At 40.1% G+C, this 25,322-nt stretch overlaps 1 long non-coding RNA gene across 1 annotated transcript in view; it reads left to right on the top strand.

Moving 5' to 3' along the window:
• Positions 1-24,643, top strand: part of LOC144036438 (uncharacterized) — a 25,778-nt gene extending 1,135 nt beyond the window's left edge. The window contains exons 1-2 of the long non-coding RNA XR_013288643.1: positions 1-23,944; positions 24,037-24,643. The exon at positions 1-23,944 is cut by the window's left edge and continues 1,135 nt beyond it. This is a non-coding gene — a long non-coding RNA (uncharacterized LOC144036438). The remainder of the gene's footprint in view (positions 23,945-24,036) is intronic.
• The last annotated feature ends 679 nt before the right edge of the window (positions 24,644-25,322 follow it).

Genomic DNA, 25,322 nt, shown 5'->3' on the forward strand with positions numbered 1-25,322 from the left:
ATAGCTATACACAGAGACAAGAGACAGACAGAGAGAGAGAGAGCTATATACAGAGAGAGAGAGCTATATACAGAGAGTGAGACAGCTATATAAAGAGACAGAGGGAGAGTTAGAGAGATTGCTATATACAGAGAGAGAGATAGCTTTATAGAGAAGAAGAGAGAGGGAGATCAATATATACAGAGAGATAGAGAGAGAGCTATATACAGAGACAGACAGAGATAGCTATATACAGAGACAGACAGAGAGAGAGAGAAAAAGAGCGATAGCTCTCTCCCTCTCTGTATATAACTACCTCTCTTTGTATATAGAGATAGCTATACATATTTAGAGAGCGAGAGAGAAAGACATAGCTATATACAGAGAGACAAAGAGATATAGCTACACAGAGAGGGAAAGAGAGAGCTATATACAGAGACAGACAGAGAAAAAGATATATACAGAGAGAGAGCTATATACAGACAGACAGATAAAGTGAGCTAATACAGAGACAGACAGACAGAGAGAGAGAGAGAGATAGAAATAGCTATCTAGAAAGACAGACAGAGAGAGAGATAGCTATGGACAGAGACAGACAGATAACTATATACAGAGAGAGAGAGAGAACTATATACAAAGAGAGAGGGAGAGAGAGAGAAAGCTATATACAGAGAAAGAAAGACATAGCTATATACAGAGAGACGAAGAGATATAGCTATACAGAGAGAAAGAGAGCTGTATACAGAGACAGACAGTGAGAGAGAGAGAGAGAGAGCTATATACAGACAGATAGAGAGAGTGAGCTATATACAGAGACAGACAGAGAGAGCGAGAAAGACATAGCTATATACAGAGAGACAAAGAGATATAGCTATACAGAGAGAGCTATATACAAAGACAGACAGAGAGAGTGAGCTATATACAGAGAAACAGAGAGAGAGAGAAATAGTTATATAGAGAGACAGACAAACAAACAGAGAGAGATAGCTATGGACAGAGACAGAGAGACGGATACCTACTGTATATACAGAGACAGAGCGAAATAGAGATAGCTATATACAAAGAAAGAGAGGGAAACAGAGAGAGAGATAGTTATACAGAGAGGGAGAGAGAGATAGCTAGCTCTATACAGAGAGAGAGAGGGAGATGGATAGATATACAGAGAGAGACAGATAGCTATATACAGAGACAAAGAGAGAGAGCTATATAAAGAGACAGAGAGAGAGAGTTATATACAGACAGACAGAGAGAGATACCTGTATACATAGACAGACAGACAGAGAGATAGATGTATACAGAAACAGAGAGAGAAATAGCTATATATAGAGACAGATTGAGAGAGAGAGAGCGAGAGACAGACGGATAAGTATATACAGAGAGAAAGATAGCTCTATACAAAGAGAGAGAGAGAAATAGCTATACAGAGAGGAAGAGAGGGATAGGCTTATACAGAGACAAAAGACAGAAAGAGAGATAGCTATAAATATATATACAGTATATATGTACAGAGAGAGCTATATAGAGGGACAGTAAGAGAGAGATAGCTATTTAGAGAGGGAGAGAGAGATAGCTATACACAGAGACAAGAGACAGACAGAGAGAGAGAGAGAGCTATATACAGAGAGAGAGAGCTATATACAGAGAGTGAGACAGCTATATAAAGAGACAGAGGGAGAGTTAGAGAGATTGCTATATACAGAGAGAGAGATAGCTTTATAGAGAAGAAGAGAGAGGGAGATCAATATATACAGAGAGATAGAGAGAGAGCTATATACAGAGACAGACAGAGATAGCTATATACAAAGACAGAGAGAGAGAGAAAAAGAGCGATAGCTCTCTCCCTCTCTGTATATAACTACCTCTCTTTGTATATAGAGATAGCTATACATATTTAGAGAGCGAGAGAGAAAGACATAGCTATATACAGAGAGACAAAGAGATATAGCTACACAGAGAGGGAAAGAGAGAGCTATATACAGAGACAGACAGAGAAAGAGATATATACAGAGAGAGAGCTATATACAGACAGACAGATAAAGTGAGCTAATACAGAGACAGACAGACAGAGAGAGAGAGAGATAGAAATAGCTATCTAGAAAGACAGACAGAGAGAGAGATAGCTATGGACAGAGACAGACAGATAACTATATACAGAGAGAGAGAGAGAACTATATACAAAGAGAGAGGGAGAGAGAGAGAAAGCTATATACAGAGAAAGAAAGACATAGCTATATACAGAGAGACGAAGAGATATAGCTATACAGAGAGAAAGAGAGCTGTATACAGAGACAGACAGTGAGAGAGAGAGAGAGAGCTATATACAGACAGATAGAGAGAGTGAGCTATATACAGAGACAGACAGAGAGAGCGAGAAAGACATAGCTATATACAGAGAGACAAAGAGATATAGCTATACAGAGAGAGCTATATACAAAGACAGACAGAGAGAGTGAGCTATATACAGAGAAACAGAGAGAGAGAGAAATAGTTATATAGAGAGACAGACAAACAAACAGAGAGAGATAGCTATGGACAGAGACAGAGAGACAGATACCTACTGTATATACAGAGACAGAGAGAAATAGAGATAGCTATATACAAAGAGAGGGAAACAGAGAGAGAGATAGTTATACAGAGAGGGAGAGAGAGATAGCTAGCTCTATACAGAGAGAGAGAGGGAGATAGATAGATATACAGAGAGAGACAGATAGCTATATACAGAGACAAAGAGAGAGAGCTATATAAAGAGACAGACAGAGAGAGAGAGAGTTATATACAGAGACAGACAGAGAGATACCTGTATACATAGACAGACAGACAGAGAGATAGATGTATACAGAAACAGAGAGAGAAATAGCTATATATAGAGACAGATTGAGAGAGAGAGAGAGAGAGAGACAGACGGATAAGTATATACAGAGAGAAAGATAGCTCTATACAAAGAGAGAGAGAGAGAAATAGCTATACAGAGAGGAAGAGAGGGATAGGCTTATACAGAGACAAAAGACAGAAAGAGAGATAGCTATAAATATATATACAGTATATATGTACAGAGAGAGAGCTATATAGAGGGACAGTAAGAGAGAGATAGCTATTTAGAGAGGGAGAGAGAGATAGCTATACACAGAGACAAGAGACAGACAGAGAGAGAGAGAGCTATATACATAGAGTGAGACAGAAAGAGACAGCTATATAAAGAGACAGAGGGAGAGTTAGAGAGATTGCTATATACAGAGAGAGAGATAGCTTTATAGAGAAGAAGAGAGAGGGAGACCAATATATACAGAGAGAGAGAGATAGAGAGAGCTATATACAGAGACAGACAGAGATAGCTATATACAGAGACAGACAGAGAGAGAGAAAAAGAGCGATAGCTCTCTCCCTCTCTGTATATAACTACCTCTTTGTATATAGAGATAGCTATACATATTTAGAGAGCGAGAGAGAAAGACATAGCTATATACAGAGACAAAGAGATATAGCTACACAGAGACAGACAGAGAGAGAAAGAGAGAGCTATATACAGAGACAGACAGAGAGAAAGAGATAGCTATATACAGAGAGAGAGCTATATACAGACAGACAGATAGAGAGAGTGAGCTAATACAGAGACAGACAGACAGACAGAGAGAGAGATAGAAATAGCTATCTAGAAAGACCGACAGAGAGAGAGATAGCTATGGACAGAGACAGATAACTATATACAGAGAGAGAGAGAGAGAACTATATACAAAGAGAGAGGGAGAGAGAGAGATAGCTATATACAGAAAGAGAGAGTTATATATAGAGAGAGACACAGAGAGATGATAGCTATATACAGAGACAAGAGACAGACAGAGAGAGAGAGAGCTGTATACAGACAGTTAGACAGAAAGAGATAGCTATATAAAGAGACAGAGAGGGAGAGAGAGATTGCTATACACAGAGAGAGAGAGAGCTCTATAGAGAGGGAGACAGATATATACATAGAGAGAGAAAGATAGCTCTCTACAGAGAGAGAGATAAAAAAGAAAGCTATATACAGAGACAGACAGATGGCTATATACAGAGAGAGAAAGAGATAGTGTTAGATATTATAACATTTTTAATACTTAATTTCATATATTAACCATTGTTATACATTATTAACATTTTAATTCTTTATTAACCATGTTAAAATATTTTATAGATGCAAAGGTGGTGTTGGCCTCAGTATAATTTGACCTTAAGCTGGTACACATGGTTTGGTCTAAAATTCCTTCCCTTTTATTGCACACGCACATTTTGGTCTTGAGAACAGAATCTGCTTTGAAATAACACACATACACTCTTTATTTGCGCCATTACTCACGGTCACTATACATCTGGTTCAACTTGTTTGTGAGACTTTGTTGTGGGGAAAATGCGAGAAGTGCCTTGAAAGTGTATATGTTTTGTCTGGAGAGTGCGGCTGCGGCTGTTTACTGAGAATTCTGTTTTTCAATATGCCCTTCAACTATATAACACATTTAGTCCTTGAACAGAGTCTGTCTCGAACACACACCCACCTGACCTTGTTTTCGCTACTGCTCATGGAAAAGTACCCAGAGATATGTTTTGTCTACAAATGAAAGAGAGGAGGTCTTTTAACTATAAGAAGCCATTCTACATACGGAAGAACTACATTCGGCACTCCACCTATTTTTGTGAAGTTTGGAGCATGTTACGATGTCCAGAGATCTCTGTTAGATAAAATCATTTTTGCAAAGGTGTTTTTTCTTACATTAAATCTGTCTTCAAGTTTTGGAACACGCAAAGAGGACAAATAATTTTATTCCTCTTTCAATAGCTAAACAGAGACAGAGAGGGAGAGAGAGATTTATACAGAGAGGGACATAGAGAGAGAAATAATTATACTTATAACTGCTTTGCAAAACATGTTTTCGAAAGTGTCTGAGAAAGGGCTTGGCTAGCCCGGTTTCCCACGCTAACGAATAAAAGACGGAGCGGCACACGGTCCGGTCAGAGTCAGCTGTGGAATACGTACGATTGCCCAGCCGTTTTGCAGCTCGTTCTACCATGGGCTCTCCGGTCTAGTGTCAAGGTAAGCGCTGATGATGATCATATTATGCTGCTTAACGTTGAAGTGTGTTGAATGCTGTTTGCGGGGAATAAAAGGCACCATTATTCTAGCAAAGTGAGTTGTATTTATTGCTGTTTGCGGGGAATAAAAGGTACAATTATTCTAGCACAGTACAGGTGTCGATTGCTGTTTGCGGGGAATAAAACGTACGATTATTCTAGCACAGTACAGGTGTTAATTGCTGTTTGCGGGGAATAAAAGACAATTATTCTAGCACAGTAAATCAGTCTCTGTGTATTCATTGTTACCGCCGATCACTCACGATCCTGCATAAAAATATAAAGATGAAGTAGTGTTTTCCACAAAACAGATAGCTATATACAGAGACAGACAGACAGAGAGAGCGATACCTATTTACAGAGAAAGAGAGATAGCTCTATACAAAGAGAGAGAGAGAACTATATTCAAAGAGAGGGAGAGAGTGAGATAGCTATTGTTGACATTGTTAACATTTTTATTGTTTTATTTTACATTTGACCTGTTTTGCATTTCATTATAGATTTGTTGATGTAGGTGTAATTATGTTAACCTAACATAACCTGATGAGTAATGCTTTTGCCATTCTTGCTATCTTTTCTACTGATTTCTCAGACATGAGAAAGTTAATATGTTTCGTATGTTTATCTAAGAAGTCTAGTTCCTGTTCGTCAGAAATCCGGTTTTCAAAAGTTCAAGGACGAACAAACTCATTTTGTACCTCACGGGATGAAAGAGGTGTTTCCTCATGTTTTGAATAAAGAGGCTGTGTGGGCAAAAAAGGAGACACATATTGGATGACACTGCTTGGGTGATATGCAATTGTGTGACCAGAGATCTCTGTAATAAATCCACCTTGCAAGGACCCTCTTCACAAGAATCTCATCTTGGATTTATTTGAACACGCAAAAAATTACAAAATAAAGGTAATTCCTTCACTATATACAGAGACAAGAGACAGAGAGAGAGATAGCTATATACAGAGAGAGAAAAAAAGATAGATATATAGCTATACAGAGAGGAAGAAAGAGATAGCTATATACAGAGACAAGAGACAGACACAGAGAGAGAGGGATAGCTATATACAGAGAGAAAAAGAGATAGCTATATAAAGAGACAGAGATAGCTAGACAGAGACAGAGAGAGAGTGTTATATACAGAGACAAGAAGCAGCGAGAGAGAGAGAGCTATATTCAGAGACTGACAGAGAGGGAGAGAGAGCGTAAGTTATATACAGAGACAGACATAGAGGGAGAGAGATAGCTAAACAGAGAGGAAGAGAGAGATAGCTATACACAGAGACAGAAAGAGAGATAGCTATATATATATAGAGAGAGAGAGAGAGCGCTATATAGAGAGACAGTGAGCGATAGAGCTATATACAGAGACAGACAGAGAGAGCTATATACAGAGAGGGAGAGAGAGAGAGCTCTATAGAAAGGGAGAGGGAGCGATAGCTCTATACAGAGAGATACAGTAAGAGAGATAGCTATAGCTATATACAAAGACAGACTGAGAGAGAGAGAAGGAGCTATATACAGAGACAGATTGAGAGAGAGAGGCAGAGAGAGATAGCTCTATACAGAGAGAGAGAGATAGCTCTATACAGAGAGAGGCAGAGAGAGAGATAGCTCTATACAGAGAGAGAGAGAGATAGCTCTATTCAAAGAGAGAGAGAGAGAGAGACAACTATATACAGAGAGAGAGAGAGCTAGCTATATACAGAGACAGATTGACAAAGAGAGAGACAGACGGATACCTATATACAGAGAGAGAGGGAGAGAGATAGCTATATACAGGGAAAGAGATAGCTATACACAGAGACAAGAGACAGACAGAGAGATAGCTATATACAAAAAGAGAGAGCTATATACAGAGACAGTGAGAGAGAGAGAGAGCTATATACAGAGAGTGAGAGAGAAAGAGAAAGCTATATAAAGAAAGAGAGGGAGAGAGAGAGAGATTGCTATATACAGAGAGAGAGATAGCTCTAGAGAGGGAGAGAGGGATAGCTATATACAGAGAGAGAGAGCGATAGCTATATACAGAGAGGGAGACAGAGATAAAAGAGAGAGCTATATAAAGAGACAGAGAGATAGCTATACAGAGACAGAGAGGGAAAGAGAGAAATTGCTATATACAAAGACAAGAAGCAGAGAGAGAGGGAGAGCTATATATATATACAGAGACAGACAGCTATAAACAGAAAAATAGAGATTACTATATATGAAGAGATGGAGAAAGAGATAGCTATTTAAAAAAAGAGTGAGAGAGATACAAAGAGAGAGAGATAGATAGCTATATACAGAGACAGACAGTAAATACAGAGAGAGAGAAATAGCTATATACAAAAAGAGAGATACTTATATACAGAGAGAGGGAGATATATATATATAGAGAGAAAGAGAGAGAGAGAGAGAAAGCTATATGCAGAAAAAGAGAGGTTACAATAAACTGAGATGGAGAGAGAGAGATAGCTATTTACAAAGAGAGAGGAGAGTGAGAGAGATAGCTATATACAAAGAGAGAGAGAGACAGTCATGATTGGGGTCAGCTGTTTCTGTTTCCCTTGCAGTTGCTGGGGAAACAGCTGGAGGGTGGATCCTGCCAAACACACCTGCTGCCCATTAGCTCATCAGGCCAAGATAAAAGCCTGGCAGAAACAGCAAGGAGTGTCGGGTTATTACTCCGTGACGCTACTCACAAGACCTGACGTGATTCTGCTACCGTTCTAGGTGCAATCTTTCCAGGCGCTGTGGACACCACGAGTGCTTTGACTAGTAGCGTTTCTCCGTGGATCTACTCCGTATCCCACACTACTCACTGTTTTATCCGCCCTCGGGCGTGATCTTGTGTTTCCTTGTTTTTTATTAAAACTAAGTTACCAGCATCCCTGCCGTGGCTCTCCTACCTTCCTGCATTTGGGTCCTCCACTTCAGCTGCATAGGCTCGATGCCATCTCCCGCAGGAGGGTGTCGCCACAAAGAGAGAGAGAGACGAAGAGATATAGCTGTACAGAGACAGACAGAGAAAGCTATATACAGAGACAGACAGAGAGAGAGAGAGATAGCTATATACAGAGACAGAGAGAGAGCTATATACAGACACAGACAGATAGAGAGAGAGAGCTATATACAGAGACAGACAGATAGAGATAGATAGAGAAATAGCTATATAGAGAGAGACACAGAGAGGGATAGCTATGGACAGAGATAGAGAGAGATAGCTGTATACAGAGAGAGAGAGAGAGAGAGATAGCTATATACAAAGAGAGAGGGAGACAGAGAGTGCTATACAGAGGGAGAGAGAGATACCTACAGTATATACTAAGAGAGAGATGGGTCTATATATATATATATATATATATATATATATATATATATATATATATATATATATATCGGAGATAGGGCCGATACATTATTATTCAGGTGACTATATTTAATGAAATATATACATTTGGTAATTTATATGCCCCTAATAATGATGATCCGGCCTTTTTCCATTATTTTTTTTCTCAGCTGTTTGATTTAGCAGCAAACTCTATTATTATAGGAGGAGACTTTAACACAGTCTTAAATCCATTAATAGACCGTTCTAATAATACAATGTGTATAAGGCGATTACAATCTACTAAAGTAATAGGGGAATATATGGATGATTTTGTCCTCGTCGACAGCTAGAGACTTAAAAACCCAAATAAGAAGGAATTTACCTTCTTTTCCGCTGTGCACCGGTCTTTTTCAAGAATTACTTTTTTCTTACAAATAACTCTATTGCTGATAAAACTGTCACAAAAATACTATAATACAAAAATACAATAATATTATTATTAGCGACCATGCACCAGTCTCCCTTTCCCTACAAGTTGATTATACCTTTAAACCACCACCGACATGGCGTTTTATTATCTCACTGCTAAACGACGCAGAGTTTGACAAAATTATAAGAAAAGAGTGGGCAGACTTTTTGGAAATAAATGACTCTCCTGACATATCGCCATCTCTTCTCTGGGAAGCTGGGAAAGCAGTAATTAGAGGTAAAATTATATCATATTCATCTTATAAAAAGAAACAAGATAAAAAATTAGAAAAAGACTTGGAAGATAAAATTAAACAACTGACGGATGAGTACGCAATAAACCCAAATAACCAATTATGGACTGACTTACAAAATACAAAAATACAGTTAGACGATATGCTAACTAAAAAGACAGAGTTTATAATACAACAATTGAGATACAACAACTTTGAATATAATAACAAATCAGGTAAATTTCTTGCAAACCAACTTCAACGCAATCGGGAAAAATCTCTTAAAACGGCTATTAAAGGGACAACTGGTGAATGCACACAATCACCAGAAGAAATTAATCAAATTTTTTACAACTATTATCGCAACCTATACTCAGAAACTAACAAGCCTAACCCTGAGCATATTCAGGCATTCCTCAGTAGCTTAAATATATCTCAGTTAACTACTGAATATTAAGATATGTTAGATGCGCCACTTACTATAAACGAGTTGTACAGTGCTCTAGATAGTATGCCTAATGGCAAAGCACCTGGCCCGGATGGTTATCCAGCTATATTTTTTAAGCACTTCTGGTTAATGCTTGCTCCACTATTCTTAAGAGTAGTAACAGAAATCAAAACTAATGGTTACATACGCCCACACATGAATACTTTTACTTTTTACTTACTTTTACATGAAACTTTTATTAAAGCCAGAAAAAGACCCTACCCTTCCATCAAGTTACCGTCCGATTTCACTAATTAAAGCTGATATTAAAATTATCACTAAGGCTTTCACATCTAGACTAGAAACAGTAATCTCGACAATCATTCATAGCGATCAAACAGGCTTTATTAAAGATCGTCACTCTACTAATAATATTAGGAGGCTCTTTAACCTTATTAGCATGTCACAGCGGCATGATAAAAAGGCAGTTATTATATCATTGGATGCAGAAAAAGCTTTCAACAAAGTTAACTGGTCCTTCCTCTTTGCTGTTTTAAATAAATTTGGCTTTGGGAAATCATTTATCCACTGGGTGTCAGTATTATATGATTCTCCCAAAGCTACAGTTACTACTACAGACGCTCCCCAACTTACGAACGAGTTACGTTCCGAGCGATCGTTCGTAAGGTGAATTTGTTCGCAAGTTGCTTCAGTGCTATATTTTGTATTATAATTTATGTTTAAAGAGAATACGTACAGTACTGTACTACATATGTTAGAGAGAGAGAGCGAGAGACACACACAGTATGTACATGTACGTAATAAGATAAATAAAATGAAGTTTAACTTACTTTTGGAAGATGTACTCGATGCTTAAGGATTTGATGGAGGAGGAGGAGGAGGAGGAAGAGGATGATTTTATATCATGAGAGGTTCTTCGTCGTCGCTGGAATGGGCTTCAAAAGTTACTTCCTCCTCCGTAACTTCAATGTAGGAAGAAGATGAGGGTTGATGAGTATCTTCCTTGGAGGATTTATTAGAAACTGGCCGAAAGAAGCAATCTAACTACGATTGCACAGTTTTCTTCTTTTTTCATCATAAATGATGCGGTAGCACTGTATGGCATCATTCAATTGATTTGCAACCTTTGTGCAACGTTCAATATTTGGGTCTTGCTGCTCGAAGAGTGCGATGGCTTTATCTATGAGCGACAGGCGTTTCTTCTTCTTCCCCCTCCTCGACACGTTGCTGAGCCTCCAATGCTGGGTGAGTTCTCACAGCGCCAAGCGTCGGTATTAGCGGCGGAAAGAAGCACTACAGTACTCGGAAAAAGGTGCGCAATAAAAAATCTAACTTACAGCATCTCTTTCCGAACATTTTTTGACATGCGCGCATGCACGCAGACATGTTCGTATGTACCGTTGTTCGTAACACGAATGTTCGTAAGTAGGGGAGCGTCTGTAATGGGATTATATCTCAGAGTTTTACTCTACAGAGAGGCACAAGACAGGGATGCCCACTGTCCCCTTTATTATTTGCAATATTTATTGAGCCACTTGCATTAGCCATACGCCAGGAAAGAAGGATTCAAGGAATTCACTCTGGGGTAACAGAACATAAAATTAATCTATATGCCGATGACATCTTACTTTATTTAGAAAAGCCGGCTACTTCGCTAGGGGAAGTATTTAACTTAATAACTAAATTCTCACAGTTATCAGATTATTCTATTAACTGGACAAAATCATGGTCAGGACCCACACTACTTATTTCCTATAGGTAATTTAAAATACTTAGGCATAAAAATCTCACCTAAATTAACTGATTTAATTCATTTAAACTTTTCTCCACTTCTGGATAACATTTATAGTGACTTGGAGCGCTGGAATAATCTTCCTATTTCTCTAATAGGATGAATAGCCACCATTAAATTGAAAGTTTTACCCAAAATAAACTATTTTTTCTCAATGATTCCATGTAAACCTACGGCTAACTGGTTCCAGTTGTTGGACTCAGCCGTTACAAAATTTTACTGGAATAAAAAGCAAAAGCAAAGATTAGTCTATTTACTCTTCAGAAAAGTAAATCCAAAGGTGGTCTAGAGGCACCAAATTTTACGTACTACTATATAGCTAACAAGCTACAATATATAATTCTATGGGCACAACCCAACAGAGATACTAACTTTTGGCTGGAACTAGAACAGAAGGATTGTAATAACCTCAGGCTTCTAGATTTACTCTTTATTACAACATTGATTAAGCAACATAATTGTTTTAAAAACCCAAAAATATAAAACAAAAAACTGAATTTTTTTACATTATCTACAAGTTAAAAATATGATAAAGAAACAAATTCCAACATTTCGGGGTACACTCCAACCTCGTGTTTTAGCTAAAGATATTACCAAGCTTTCTCCGACAACAACAAAAAAAATTTCAAAAATATATGTTACTTTCATATACTGATAAAATGTCTTTACCATCTCGAAATGGGAGACAGACTTGTCTACAGCTCCGGAATCTGACTTTTGGATTCAAGTTTGTGAAAACGCATTTAAAATGACAAAACACACAAATTTACAACTTATCCAATATAAAATTATTCATAGAACATACATTACTCAATATATGATGAAGAAAATGGGGCTCTCAGACTCCGACATTTGTCTCCAGTGTTTACAAAACACTACAGACACTTATTTTCATGCTTTATGGTTATGCACTCCGGTTATGTATTTCTGGACTAAAGTCTTAGAAAAACTTCCCGCTATCTTGGACTGTAGGATACCTTTATCTCCAAACTTGTGTTTGCTAGGTGACCGAACAACAACTGACTTACCACATAAACAATTTCAATCTACACTTGTAGCCCTTACTATCGCAAAAAAAACAATTATTGTTAACTGGAAAAATGAACAAACTCTGAACATCGACCAATGGTCTAACCTCCTCATAAATCACATTTTAATGGAAAAAATATCTGCCTCAAATAAAAACCAAATATCAAAATTTATAGAAACATGGTCTACGTATATAGAATATTTTAACCTTATTCTGGTTACTTAATTCTGCCTGTTAGCGAGAGCCACCACATCGTGATAACCTACATTGATGTTTCTGTATTTGGCAATTTGTAACTAATGGTTGTGTTTTTATAGTCAGGAACCCAGTTGCTGCCAACAGTATCGAGCAGATTCACCTCCAATGGGCATTAAGGGTTAATATTCGGATTCACTGTATGCCAGGGGTTAATTCTATAGGTGCTGTCCCCCCCTGGCTGGGCGTGGGTGGGTCTGCCCCTCTGTTGGTTGCTGGGTGGCGTGGTGGGGGGAGCGGGGGCTGTGGACCGGAGGGGTGCCTGGCGGGCCTGCAGTTCCCCGTCCTGCTGCGTTGGGTTGGGGGCGTGGGCCGCGTCGGAGTGGGGGGCGCTCCTGCTCCTGGGTTGGCTCTCCGGCTGGTGGCCCCTGCAGGGCCCAGGGGTCATCCTTTGGCGCTGCCGCGGCCTGGGGGGCCCTGAGGTGCTGCGCTTGCTCTGTCCTGGTAGGGGTCGACGGCTCCCCTCTTGGTGGAGATTTTCATGCATGCCAGATCCACCACACCAGCATCTATCGAAACTCAGACACAATCTGCTTCTTCCTCAGGTCATTGAATCGGTGGAGGCTGGTGTCTGTGGATCTCACTCTGCTTCGTCTGTCCTTCCTTCCTTTCCTCAGTCTCTTCTTTGGTCTCTTGAGGTCTCCCTGACTTGTTGGAATTTAGATGTCTCTGGGGTTGGTGAAGGACTCTGGCTGGTGGCCTGGTGGGTGGTGTCTGGTCGGTACTGGATTTCACATTCCTTTCTTTTCTTTGGTCCTTCGGGTCTCCTGACGGCCTCACGACTCTGGCTGGAAGTGTTCGGTTTAGGTGAACGTATGGGATTTTTAAAAATAGGTTTTAGGTAAACTAACGAATACACACACACTCGCACGCACGCACACACACATAATCACCCACATACAAAAAAAAAAAGGAGAGCAATGATGATGACATGTCAAATCGGTAAAATTACCGAATGAACAATACTGAGCTCTCCAGAAAAAAAAAGAGAGAGAGATAGGTATATACAGAAAGAGAGAGAGACACAGAGAGAGACAGAGACAGACAGAAAGAGAGACAGAGAGATGGCTATATACAGAGACAGAGGGAGAAAGAGCGAGATAGCTAAACAGAGACAGAGAGGGAGAGAGCTATATACAGAGAGAGAGAAAGAGCTATATACAGAGCGAGCTCTATACACAGAGAGAGAGGGAGATAGATATAAACAGAGATAGAGAAAGAGAGACAGACAGATAGCTATATACAGAGAGAGAGAGAGCTATATACAGAGACAGACAGAGACGGAGAGATGGCTATATACAGAGACAGAGAGTGAAAAAGCGAGATAGCTAAACAGAGACAGAGAGAGAGAGAAATAGCTATACAGAGAGGGAGAGAGAGCTAACTATATACAGAGACAAGAGACAGAAAGAGAGAACGCTATATACAGAAATAGAGAGATAGCTGTATACAAAGAGAGAGAAATAGTTCTATACGGAGATAGATAGATAGTTATATACAGAGAGAGAGAGAGAAAGCTATATACAGAAAAAGAGAGATTTTTATATACAGAAAGATTGAGAGAAAGTTAGCTGTTTACAAAGAGAGAGATAGCTATATACAGAGACAGACAGAGGGAGAGAAAAAGAGAGATAGCTAAAGACAAAGAGAGAGTAAAATAGTTATATACAGAGAGAGATAGCTATATACAAAGAGAGAGATAGTTATATACAGAGAGAGGGAGAATGAGATAGCTATATATATATATATATATATATATATATATAGCTATATATATACACTTTACACTTAATAAAGTAATCAAATACAGTGGTACCTCGGTTCACGAACTTTTCGCCTCACGAACATTAAATTCGCGAGCATTTTGTCTCGGCGGACGAACCAAATCTCGCGACACGAGAAATCACGAGAAGCTGACGCACGCTCATGGCGTCCCAGTTCGTCGCCCCCTTTGTTTGAGTGCGGACGTGGTTTGTGTTCGGTAGACATTTTGGAGTACTTTTGGAGTGTACTTTTGCTACCATGGGACCGAAAAAGACCCCACAAAAGGCTAGTGTTAAGCCTAAGAAGACTTTAAAGAAAATTATGGTCGAGCAGAAGAAGGAGATCATCGAAAAACACGAACGAGGTGTGCGTTTGTGTGACTTAGCGTCCCAGTACCAGTACGCTAAGTCTACCATTGCTACCATCCTTAAGAACAAGGAAGCTATTAAGGGTGCGTGTGTGGCTAAGGGTGTTTCTGTGTTGTCTAAGCAACGGTCTCAGGCAATAGAAGAGGTTGAAAAACTTCTGTTGATTTGGATCAATGAAAAGCAGCTAGCAGGGGACAGTGTGAGTGAGGCTATTATCGCCGAGAAAGCACGGCAACGTCACGCGGATATCATCGAGAGGCAACCTGGAAGTTCATCATCCATTGATGATTTCAAGGCTAGCCACGGATGGTTCGAGAACTTTAAGCGTTGTACAGGGATTCATTGTGTCATTCGTCATGGTGAGGCAGCCAGTTCTGACGCTAAAACTGCCGAAGCTTACAAGGGATCATTCCTCAAGATGGTGGAAGAAGAAGGCTATGTTCCTCATCAAGTGTTTAATGCTGATGAAACCGGCCTTTTTTGGAAAAAGATGCCTAACCGGACTTTCATTACACAGGAAGAGAAGTCCGTCCCTGGGCATAAGCCTATGAAAGATAGGCTAACCCTCCTGCTGTGCGCCAATGCCAGTGGCGACTGTAAGATAAAACCGATGTTGGTTTATCACTCAGAAAACCCAAGGGCCTTCAAGAAAAACCAGGTGGTTAGATCCAAGCTTCCTGTAATGTGGAAGTCCAACACCAAAGCTTGGGTTACTCGTCTCCTGTTTATGGACTGGATGCATGATGTTTTCGCTCCTTCAGTGAGGAAATATCTCGAGGAGAAAGGACTCCCTGTCAAGTGTCTTCTTCTCCTTGACAATGCCCCAGCGCATCCACCAAATTTGAAGGAGGAACTTCAAGGTGATCTTGAATTCATCAAGGTGAAATTCCTCCCTCCCAACACAACCCCCCTCCTGCAGCCCATGGACCAGCAAGTGATCGCAAGCTTCAAGAAGCTTTACACTAAGGCTTTATTTACTCGGTGCTTTCGTGTGACCAATGACACCGACCTATCCCTATCCCCTATCACATTTCAATGTAAATCATTGTGTTCAAATGATAGAAAAGGCTTGGCATGATGTTACCTTTCGAACCTTGAAAGCAGCATGGAAGAAGTTGTGGCCCGCATGCATCCTTGAGAGGGACTTTGAAGGATTTGATCCTCAAGACTCTGTTGTTGTGAACGACATTGTTTCCATGGGACAGAATATGGGACTCGAAGTGGATGCAGATGACGTCGAGGAGCTTGTTGCTGCCCATAATGAGGTCCTCAACACAGAGGATTTGATTCGCCTTCAAGAGGACAAGCAGAAGGAAGCCGTTCAGGAGTTGTCATGTGAGGACGAGGAGGAGGAGGAGATGGCTGCAGCATCAAGTGAGAGCATCAAGACTGATGGAATGTATAAAGATGGGAATAAAGGAAATAAGGGCTTGAGTAAGGATGTACAAGAATGCAGTGCTTCAGAGTAAACAGGAGCCAGCTTCAAGGACGAGATAAGACCGAAGGCCAGAAGTCTGGGGGAGATTCCAGCCAGAAGCAGCCCGAAAACAACTTGGCGAAGAAAGGACGTCCAATCATAGAGAGCTAAAGTTAAAACTGCAGTAACACATAGCCAATAGAATTATGTTAGGATGTCTTTGTCTTGTGTGATTTGCATATTGTGTAGTATAACTATTCACTGGGGCAACTCGGATGAGACTACGTCTGCTGCTTGAGACAGAGGCGTACAGAATTGTATTGATAGGGACCCGGGACCCCAGCTGTTTGTATTAGATTTGAATGTTAGGAATAAATCCACTCGTGTGTGAAAATGCCGGCTTCCTGATACCTTTCTATTGCAGAACGAGCATGCTATTGTTGGATGAGTGATAGTTTGGTAAGGTCACAAATTGGAGTCAGATTATTAACTTAAGTTTATATTAATATAGCAATAAATTCCAACAATTTATGGTGACGCCGACGTGATGCAAGAGAGGTAAAAAAGAAGTCTGGGACTTCGAGAAAACCACAAGAGTCTGGGACTCGAGGATCTGGGATCCAAGTCCACACCAGGTGACAACCTGAAAAAGCCACACGTCCGATCGGCTTTCCTCTTGGGCCCATACTCAAACAAGGTGAGCAGATTCCTTTTGTTTAAATTCTGCACATTGGCAACGCTAAATTATGAGAGGAAGGAATGTGGGACGTGTTAGTAGGGTATAAAATCTGGGATTTACCTACTCGAATAAGTTTGGAACTGTTCGTGGTTTGATACGGTTTAAAATCTGGGATTTACGTATAAAGTGTGGACATTAGTAGGGTATAAAATCTGGGCTTTACCTACTAGAATAGGTCGCAACTATTCGTGGTTAGATACGGTGTAAAATCTGGGATTTACGTATCGATACGGTTTAAAATCTGGGATTTACGTATCAGTGTGGAAGCGGTGTGAATGTAAAAACTAAAATTAAACTGCAAGAGAAGTGATTAGGACACGTGCGAGTGGATTTAAGGATGGCAGATAAGAGAAAGTGTGATGAGGGTCTCGGGTCCCCTGAAGTCTGGTCGGAGATTAATGGTCATTACGCTAAGCTGGAATCACAGTTGATTAGTGGAATAGAAAGTAAGAGAATTAAGAAGGAAAGAGAACGGTGTCAGAAGTTGTTTCGGAAATTAAAGAGAGATGAATTGTTTCGCGGAGAACCTGGAACGTGGGATATGTCGAAGTTAGCGCGGCAGTTACAGGAAAAGGAGAGCAGAATGTTGGCAAATATTCAAGATATGGACGAGGAACAGAGCCGAGTTGGATGGCGAAAGCGTCATAAACTCAGAAAAGAAGTTGAAGATGTAGAGAATGATAGACGGGGCATTCACCAATTGGCGACTATTGCGACTGCGCTGGCAGCGATAAGAGAGGAAAAGAAAGAGGTTGAGTACCACGGGGGATTGGCTTTTGGGTTGATTGTAGGTGTGTTATTAGCCGCTAAGTGTTGATCACACTTAAGTGAGTGCTGTTGTGTGTGGTGTGCTATCAGCGGTCTGTGTTGAACACACAAGACGTCTGCTGTGTTAAACGCCCGTTTATTGACGGTGCGTGGTGTGATATTAGCCGTCCGTGAATTTTTTACGTTCGAGGGCTGTGTGTTAGAAGCCGCCGTGAAGATCCAGGATATATTTGTTGAAGTCGCGCAAAAGGTATTTAATATCTGTTTCGTTTTCGTCTTGTTTGTGTTTGTCTGGAAAAAAAAATAATAATAATAATTTTCTGGGGGGATTAATGAGAATAGTTTTGATCTGTTATATCGTAGTATCATAAGTGAGACGTCACTGACTTTATAAATATTAAAAACGACTAATTACTACATATTATGGACGAAAAAATTGACCGTAACTAAGGAGGTTTGTATAGACTTCCGGTCGAGAGTCAGAATTGGTCGCTAAGCGAACAGTGAGGTCATGATGCTGGACGCATTTCCACCACAGCGTCAACGTAAGTATGAAACTCTTTTAAATGTATGAATGCGCACGAATTAAGATAGTGGTTGGTTCTCACCGTTGTAAAATGTGGTGTGTTTGTGGAACTTGATTGTGTAAACAGCGCCAGACGCTGATTACCTCCGTGAAAAACACTTCTATAAGTTTCTTCGAATGGAAGAAAAGTTAGACGTGTGGGGTCGTGAGCCAAATGTTGGTTTGTGCTAGAATGTTAGCGTTGGATAGCTCTGTGAAAGTTGCGCAGATGATTGTGATTTTGAGAATGAGGAAACTGATGCTAAGCTAGCGGCTCTGCCAGCGTACAAGTTTTGCGCAGGAGAGGAGTTTTTGGTAAGATGCTACTGTGCGAATCTGTTTTTAAGGCTAAGGATGAGTTAGCTGCGGGCAGCCGCATCTGTTAAGAAATTGGAACATAAATTGGATGAAGTGTTGACTGTGAAAGATGACCCGCGGGGAAAATTTGAACCAAGCGAGAGCTCTTGGCTTAGAAATGAATTGTTGAGTGTACGCGTTTGTTTGTTTGTTAAGCTCCATGGTGTGTTGTGGCCACGCGTTTTTTCGTTGTTTGTTTTAAATTGTGCGCGACGTGTCTGTGTCGCAGCCGTAACGTTGCGATGGATTGTGCGCGAATAAGTCGACCTTTGAGCTATAAGTACGTGGTGAAGTTATTATTAGACGAATAAATGGTGTATTTTACAAATGAGTGCGCACTTCGGAGTGGTTTGTGTTCGTCTGTGGTTCAACAACTGAGACGACACTGAATTAAGTTGAGGAGGTTGTGTGTGAGTGTTTGTTGAGCCCAGTTGGTGAAATGTTTGGAGCATGTGTGGATTGTGTGATTTTTTTCCTTGTTTGTGTGCCTGCAGGGAGTTTGTGACTGTTTGTGTGACTCTGACAATGGGAAAGGTGTGTTGTGTGATGTTCTAGCGAGATTTTAGAAATCAAAATGGCCGTTTGGTCTGTTTCTCCTCACTGCCTTTGTGGAGATGAGGAAAGTGCAGAAGTTAAGTGAATGGAAGTGTAAGTTTGTTTGAGACAGTGATTTTTAAGTGTAGGAAAGAAAGAAAAGATGGGTGGAAAGTAATTTTTTCCCTCCAAAATTCTTTGTCCTCAAAAAAGGGTGAAAAAGAATGGTAAGCAGGAAATCTGCATATTTTGAAAGTAGGGGAGAATTCTGCCTTTGTCTGTGACAATTTTTAAAGCTCTTCCCCCCACGCTTGATTAGGGACTAAAGGTCTGTGAGGATGGGGGCCGTGAGCTGCTGTTTTAAGAAGGTGGTGATTTGTACTGTTGTCTGTTAAAATTAAATTAAACTAAAGAAAAATGAAAGGGGGTGTGATAAGTTTAGTCCTCTCTCCCATTGTCTCCATTTGGGAGACTTGTAGTCTGTTGTGTGTGTGAATAGCAGGGGTCGTCTAAGGCTAAATCAAATTGTTCCTGTTATGCGGAAGGACATAGAGGTCTAGGTGTTAACTACAGGCCACTATCATATTATTTTTAAAATCAGATCTGTGTAATATAGTTGAATAAGTAATAAAACCAAATTTTAATTGAAATAGACTTTTCATTTTTGATTTTTATATTTCCCCTGCATCTCTGATAACTTATTCGTAGGTGTGAAAATTATTTAACCTTTGTCCTTATCTGAGTCCCATTCTAGAAGTCTGACGAGCCTTGAAATTCGAAAGGACTTCCATCCAAGTGGCCAGGGTGACTGACAGATGTCACGTTTCTTAAATTTGAGGTAACACGTAATGAAGATGTCTATGGTAGACATATGCGTAAATATAGTACTACTACTTGCTATAGTGTAGTGATCAAATTCAAATAAAACCACAAAATGAATAAATTAGGGGTTTGGAAAACAAAATATTTTGGGGGAATTTTTTATTTTATTTTTTCTTGGAAATTGAATGACAACAAGCAGTGTTCTCTTGCTATGATCTCATCTCCCTCTGTCTGTTCCGAGTGTATAAATGTTTCGGGCAGGTTCAATCTTTGACTGGAAGGTGTTTCACTTGGGTGACTCAACCAAAAAGTGCTGGAAATGGAATGAACAGCATTCTCCTGCTATGCTTGATGTTCAGAGTGGAAGGCGAACTGAACAATGGTCACTTTCGGGGGGGAAGTGACCACACGGACTGCAAAAAGGATGGTACACTGTAAATCCGCTCGTCCTGTGACTGTTCAATGACTCTTATGCATTGTTTGAGCATAATGTCCAGCAACTTTTTGAGCAGACAGGATAACCATCGATTCTGTCATGATGAACTTTTCCTGAGAACTCCAGTACACAAAGCCCAGTGCCCGCTTTGAACTTTGCCCTGCATAAACTGCTATCGACAAGGACAGGAAGGAATATGAACTACAGTTGTGGACTCAAAGTTCTGGAATCATCTGAGTTTGGTGCCTGAGGTCGTATGTTGTATTCTGTTTGTAGACATTTGCACTCTGTACTATGTCAGAAAGGAAATGTGATCTATAGCAACGCAGTTTCGGAAATTGAGAACAGCTTATGTGAATTAGGGTAGTATAAAATTTAGTCTAATCTTTAAATACTATATTTTCCGTTGTTTGATGCTTGTTGAATTTGGCCTTCTATTTTTTCCCATTTCTCTTTTATAATTTTGGCTTCTCAGAGTGGACTCACTCAGATATGGAACACTTACGACAAATTTGCGGGTTAAATTTTTAATTTTGATTAAGCTCAACAGCACTGATCTTTGGATTCCACGGGGAATGCACAAAGGCAAAGTTCCCTGCTGTGTTTTTACAAAGCCCCCACTACGCTGTAGAAGAGGTGAGGTTAGTTAGCATTTTAAGAATACTTTTTGGTTGGTGTAAAGTAGGGATTTTGTTTTGTTTTTCTGATTATAACTCGTTTCTTTTATTAGTTGAGATGGCAGATATTTGGAAGATTCGTGACCTGCAATAGATTAATGGGGTTATTTTAAATCTTTTTTTCATCTCTTCCTGACCCTAAAAGTCCTCCGCTGCAGTATCTTAATTTACATCTGCTTAAGTTGGTTGTTTTTCTAATCTACAGGATTCAAATTTACATTACAAACTCTTGCCTCAAAGGCTTTTGTTTTTATGGCTCCTGGCTAGCTCAGCTGGAGATCTTTTTATAGTTCTGGTGTTGGCCAAATTGTCACAATTTGGTTGTTTTTTAATCTACAGGACACAAGGTGTCTGTTTTTCCTCTTTGAAGCAGCAATTTGGAAGCGGCTGCCGTTTTCACATTCAGGTCTGAAATGATCAAAATTGATCTTTATCAGATGGGGGAATGACTGGTCTGTCTGTGTATGGTTGAAAAGGAAGTCTGATGTGAGAATGACTGGTCTGTCTGTGTATGGTTGAAAGGAAGTCTGATGTGAGAATGAAGTTTGGTGTGAGGAATTTACAGGCAGCGAATGAAGAGGATGGGAGTTGGAAAAAATAAGTTCTACAAAGATGACAAAAGACGACCCTTATAGCAGAAATACGGTAAGTATGTTCCATCTCAGAAACAATTGAAAAGTATAATTTCTAGAGCCCATGGAATATGCCATTTAGGTGTGGAAGGAACATTGACACACCTGGGTGACATTTTTTCATGAGACAAGTTGTTAAAAATGAACTGCAGTGTTTATTTAAGGTATAAGTATAAATCTCTTCTCAGACTGTTCATGGCCCGGCCGGACATGAATAGTTCTGAGTTAAGATGATGTTGTTTTTAAATGATTTACACTGCTATAATAAGAAACCAGCGTTAAAAATACAGAAATTTGATGTACGATAAAGAGCAACATTATGCTCAGGCATTGGAGCTGTGGATTGAGACCACAGGTAAACACCCAGGCAGCTACCCTGAAGCTGAGATGATGTTCAGGACGGCGATGCTGAACGGCCTCCCAAATGAGGTGCAAGCGATTATGAGAATTGAAACTAAAGGACAAAAGTGGTACCATTACTCACAGTTGCGCCCGGCCCCAGACTTTGTGCCTGCCAATGGTGAGCTTAAAGATTGACTGCCCGGACGGGCAGGTCAAGAGAGGGAATGTGTCGATGGCGAGAATTGCATCAAAATCGGACTCGGAAGTGTCTGAACAAAAACGACGACGATGCAAATGTTTAACTTTATTGACTATTTTGTTTGCAGGCTTGTGCTTTGTGTGGACTATGTTAGCGTTTGAACATATGGTGCGGGATGATAGAAGTGATGGAACGAAAGGAGAACGAGTGATGGTGTATCATTCCTGTAATGGAACGGTATGGTATGAAGCAGAGCAAGATGGTGGTAAGACGCTGACACAGACACAACAACTACTGTTAAATCTGAAGTGTAAACAACCGACACAGGTATTTTTATGGTCACTAATAATTGGCTCCTGATGGCTGAACAGGCCGCTAAGAATACTAACGAGGATTGTTTGGTATGTTTAGGTGCAAGACCAGTTTTGAAAATCATGGCAGCAACTGTTGTATCTAAAACCTGTCTCTTTGGTTTCCTGTATAACAACACTCTCCAAGGAAAGTGCAGCCAATTGGATTCGGCCTTTCCACTGACAAATATGGAAAAGCAAAAGCCCATTTTTGACATCCATGTTGCACAACAAAATTTTACCTGCCTAAAGTTACATGGGAGTGGCCCTGGGATTGGAAACATCCAGGAGTCATGGTGTAATGAAAATGTGTCTTTGCCAGCAGGAATACCTCTCGCTCGGGCTGATGTTTGGCTGTGGTGTGGAGAGAGAGTGTTGTACGATAGGCTTCCCCCCAATGCCTCAGGTAAGTGCGCCCTAGTAACGCTGATCATGCCAATTAGTGTGACAGCATTAGACATGGCTAGGATAAATTGGGAAGGAGTTAGACAGTGGGGAAGAATCCCCTTCCTTGGGAGGAAGAAAAGGGACATGCAAGAATGGTTGAATGCAGGAGACCCCACATACATAGATGCAATTGGAGTTCCGAGAGGGGTCCCTGATGAATACAAATTGGTGGATCAAGTGGCGGCAGGATGAGTATTTTTCTGTTTATTACAGTAAACAAAAATGTGGACCGGATTAATTATGTCCACTATAATGTCCAACGATTGGCGAACTTTACCACTTCGGCACTCCAGGCAGTGCACGAGCAATTAGCAGCCACGTCTCTTATGGCATTCCAAAATAGAATGAGTTTAGATATGGTGTTAGCTGAAAGAGGAGGAGTGTGTGGTATTTTTGGGGACCAGTGTTGTACTCTGATCCCCAACAATACATCTCCTGATGGTCGCCTGACTAAGGCATTGGAGGGTCTGCGCACGCTAAGTAATAAAATGAAAGAGCATTCAGGCGTGGACACCAGTTGGTACTCTGACTGGTTAACGTCTTTGGCAAATATAAAAGCTTGATTGCATCAGTATTGATGTCTATCGCGATGTTTTCCGCTATTATGGTGTTATGCGGCTGTTGTTGTATTCCATGTATCAGATCATTGACTGTTAAGACAATTGAACGCACGTTGGGGCCACTACAGCCGGGTGGTCAGTATATGATGATCCCTCAGAAGGACCCCCAGGAAGCGGAGACAGCTGTCGCCCTCCGGGAGTCCGGGATGTAAGTATGTGAAGGTGGTCTCAGGGACCTGCGGCCATGAGAGAGAGTGAAAGTTTTATATTAATTTTTTATTAGAAGTGAAAGTTTTGTATTAATTTTTTATTAGAAGTGAAAGTTTTTTATAGATTTTTATTAGAAGTGAAAGTTTTGTATTAATTTTTTATTAGAAGTGAAAGTTTTTTATAGATTTTTATTAGAAGTGAAAGTTTTGTAGTAATTTTTTATTAGAAGTGAAGTTTTTTATAGATTTTTTATAAGAGTGAAATCTTTATTGATGTTTATTCATTTTTGATTGTTTAGTGTTTTTTTAGCTCGTGTTTAATAGATTTTTAGCTTAATGGCTAGTGTTTTTTAGCTCGTCTTTAATAATAAAATAAGGTATGTGAGTGATGACCTCAGTAGTCTGAGGTCATGAGGGGAAATGAGGGAATATATAAAGATGGGAATAAAGGAAATAAGGGTTTGAGTAAGGATGTACAAGAATGCAGTGCTTCAGAGTAAACAGGAGCCAGCTTCAAGGACGAGATAAGACCGAAGGCCAGAAGTCTGGGGGAGATTCCAGCCAGAAGCAGCCCGAAAACAACTTGGCGAAGAAAGGACGTCCAATCATAGAGAGCTAAAGTTAAAACTGCAGTAACACATAGCCAATAGAATTATGTTAGGATGTCTTTGTCTTGTGTGATTTGCATATTGTGTAGTATAACTATTCACTGGGGCAACTCGGATGAGACTACGTCTGCTGCTTGAGACAGAGGCGTACAGAATTGTATTGATAGGGACCCGGGACCCCAGCTGTTTGTATTAGATTTGAATGTTAGGAATAAATCCACTCGTGTGTGAAAATGCCGGCTTCCTGATACCTTTCTATTGCAGAACGAGCATGCTATTGTTGGATGAGTGATAGTTTGGTAAGGTCACAAATTGGAGTCAGATTATTAACTTAAGTTTATATTAATATAGCAATAAATTCCAACAAGACCATGTTAGCAAAGTGGAGTGATGTGCAGGATTTTGTCGAACAGTACCATTCAGAAAAGACTGTGGCTATGAGAATCATCAACATGATGAATGATAATGTGATGCCTCAGTTTCGTAAGACCTTACAACTCAGAAAGCAACAGGTGTCAATTAAGAGGTTTTTAGTCAGCAACAAGGATAAAGAGTCTCCTAAGAAGCAAAGAAGAGAAGCCACACCGGAGGACTCTCCTTCCAAACAGTAACTCCCTCCCTCCCTCCTCCTCCCACTCCATTCCATCAAGCCTTCAACTACTGTACCATCACAAAGGCAAGTTGCAAGTTTTGCAAATAAAAACACTTTATTATACAGTACAGTGTATTTCTCTAATTACAATACAATAGCACATTTATTATACATAAAATAAGGTATATTTTGTGTAGTTTTAAGGCTTTTTTAGTAGAAAATTGTGTTTTATGGGGACCTGGGAACGGATTATTCTCATTTCAATGGTCTCCTATGGGAAATACTTGTTTGGAAGACGAACTTTTCGGCTCACATACTCTC

Source organism: Vanacampus margaritifer, chromosome 16 (genome assembly GCF_051991255.1).
Source record: "Vanacampus margaritifer isolate UIUO_Vmar chromosome 16, RoL_Vmar_1.0, whole genome shotgun sequence".
Lineage (NCBI taxonomy): Eukaryota > Metazoa > Chordata > Actinopteri > Syngnathiformes > Syngnathidae > Vanacampus > Vanacampus margaritifer.